Source organism: Arachis hypogaea, chromosome 12 (genome assembly GCF_003086295.3).
Source record: "Arachis hypogaea cultivar Tifrunner chromosome 12, arahy.Tifrunner.gnm2.J5K5, whole genome shotgun sequence".
Lineage (NCBI taxonomy): Eukaryota > Viridiplantae > Streptophyta > Magnoliopsida > Fabales > Fabaceae > Arachis > Arachis hypogaea.
Genome location: NC_092047.1, coordinates 56,228,056 through 56,230,843, shown reverse-complemented (window position 1 = coordinate 56,230,843; position 2,788 = coordinate 56,228,056). Strand labels below are relative to the sequence as shown.

Below are 2,788 nucleotides of genomic sequence, written 5' to 3'. Positions count from 1 at the left end.
GTTGCTCAGATTAGGTAATTTTCTTTTTGTTTTGCTTTCAAAAATTTTTCAAAAATATTTCAAAATTTTCTCACCTGTTTTCGAAAAAAAAAATGTTTTCAAAAAAATATATTTTTATTCAAAATTTTTAAGAATGAATTCTAGTGTTTCATAAAGCATGTTGAAGCCTGGCTGGCTGTAAAGCCATGTCTATTCCTTTGGGAATGAGTATGTCAGGCGTGTCATGTCAGAATTACATGCTGAAGCTTGGCTGGCCATTGGCCATGTCTAGTGTTTTGGACCGGAGCTTTCATTGAAAGCTTGGCTGGCTAGTGAGCCATGTCTAATTCCTGGACTGAAGCTTTAGACTAAGAATGCAAGATTCCTGGAATTCATATTAAAAATTTTGGAATCCTTATTTTCCTTTTTCATATAATTTTCGAAAAAAAAAAATTACCAAAAAAATTAGAAAATCATAAAAATCAAAAATATTTTTCTGTTTCTTGTTTGAGTCTTGAGTCATATCATAAGTTTGGTGTCAATTGCATATGCATCTTGCATTTTTCGAAAATATCATGCATTCATAGTGTTCTTCATGATCTTCAAGTTGTTCTTGGTAAGTCTTCTTGTTTGATCTTGATGATTTTTTGTTTTGTGTCTTTTCTTGTTTTTCATATGCATTCTTGAATTCTTAGTGTCTAAGCATTAAAGAATTCTAAGTTTGGTGTCTTGCATGTTTTCTTTGCATTAAAAATTTTTCAAAAATGTATTCTTGATGTTCATCATGATCTTCATAGTGTTCTTGGTGTTCATCTTGACATTCATAGCATCCTTGCATGCATTCATTGTTTTGATCTAAAAATTTCATGCATTGCATAATTTTCATGTTTTTCATAAAAATTTCAAAAAAAAAAAAAAAAATATCTTTCCGTTTTTCTCTCATCAAATTCGAAAATTTGAGTTGACTTTTTCAAAATTTTTTAAAATCAAGTTGTTTCTTATGAGTCAAATCAAATTTTCAATTTGAAAATCTTATCTTTTTCAAAATCTTTTTCAAAAATCAAATCTTTTTCAAAATTCTTAGTTATTTTCGAAAATTCCAAAAATATTTTTCAAAAATATTTTTCTTATTTTTATATCAAATTTTCGAAAATAACATAAACAATTAATGTTTTGATTCAAAAATTTCAAGTTTGTTACTTGCTTGTTAAGAAAGATTCAAACTTTAAGTTCTAGAATCATATCTTGTGATTTCTTATGAATCAAGTCATTAATTGAGATTTTAAAAATTAAATCTTTTTCAAAACTAATTTAAATCATATCTTTTCAAAAATATCTTCTTATCTTATCTTTTTCAAAAATATGATTTCAAAAATATCTTTTCTAACCTCCTAACTTCTTAGCTCTTCAAAATTTGTTTCAACTAACTAACTAACTTTTTGTTTGTTTCTTAACTTTTTCAAAACTACCTAACTAACTCTCTCTCTCTCATTTTCGAAAATATCTTCCCTCTTTTTCAAAAATTTCTTTTTCATTAACTAATTATTTTTATTTTTATTTAAAAAAAAATTTTTTCGAAAAATACTAACATTTTTTCAAAAACCATTTTCGAAAATCACTAACTCTTTTTCAAAATAATTTTCGAAAATTATCCCTCCCCCATCTTATTCTATTTATTCATTCATATCCTAACATCTCATCTCACATCTCTGCCATCCTCACAGTTGTGTTTCTTCCATTATATTACATTCTTTGTCTCCCCCTCTTCTTCTACTCACACAGGGATCCCTATACTGTGGTATAAAGGATCTCTATTATTATTATTATTTTTCTGTGCCTTCTTCTTTGTCATATGAGCAGGAGCAAGGATAAGAACATTCTTGTGGAAGCAGATCCGGAACCTGAAAGGACTCTGAAGAAAAAATTAAGAGAAGCTAAAATACAACAATCCAGAGATAACCTTTCAGAAATTTTTGAACAGGAGAAGGAGATGGCAGCCGAAAATAATAATAATGTAAGGAAGATGCTTGATGACTTCACTGCACCTAATTCCAATTTACATGGAAGAAGCATCTCCATTCTTGCCATTGGAGCAAACAACTTCGAGCTGAAACATCAATTAGTTTCTCTAATGCAGCAGAATTGCAAGTTTCATGGACTTCCATCTGAAGATCCTTTTCAGTTCTTAACTGAATTCTTGCAGATATGTGATACTGTTAAGACTAATGGAGTAGATCCTGAAGTCTACAGGCTCATGCTTTTCCCTTTTACTGTAAGAGACAGAGCTAGAATATGGTTGGATTCTCAACCCAAAGACAGCCTGAACTCTTGGGATAAGCTGGTCACGGCTTTCTTAGCCAAGTACTTTCCTCCTCAAAAGCTGAGCAAGCTTAGAGCTAATGTTCAAACCTTCAGACAGAAAGAAGGTGAATCCCTCTATGAAGCTTGGGAAAGATACAAACAGTTGACCAAAAAGTGTCCTTCTGACATGCCTTCAGAATGGACCATCCTGGATATATTCTATGATGGATTATCTGAGCTATCAAAGATGTCACTGGACACTTCTGCAGGTGGATCCATTCACCTAAAGAAAACGCCTGCAGAAGCTCAAGAACTCATTGACATGGTTGCTAATAACCAGTTCATGTACACTTCTGAAAGGAATCCTGTGAACAATGGGACGCCTATGAAGAAGGGAGTTCTTGAGGTTGATACTCTGAATGCCATATTGGCTCAGAATAAAATATTGACTCAACAAGTCAATATGATCTCTCAGAGTCTGCATGGAATGCAAGCTGCATCCAACAGT

General features: G+C 31.5%; 1 non-coding gene across 1 annotated transcript; it reads right to left on the bottom strand.

The window, feature by feature from the left end:
* Positions 1-2,365: 2,365 nt before the first annotated feature.
* Positions 2,366-2,474, bottom strand: LOC112731477 (small nucleolar RNA R71). Its single transcript, XR_003167252.1, has one exon. It is a non-coding gene; the product is annotated as a small nucleolar RNA R71 (small nucleolar RNA).
* Between the last annotated feature and the right edge of the window lie 314 nt (positions 2,475-2,788).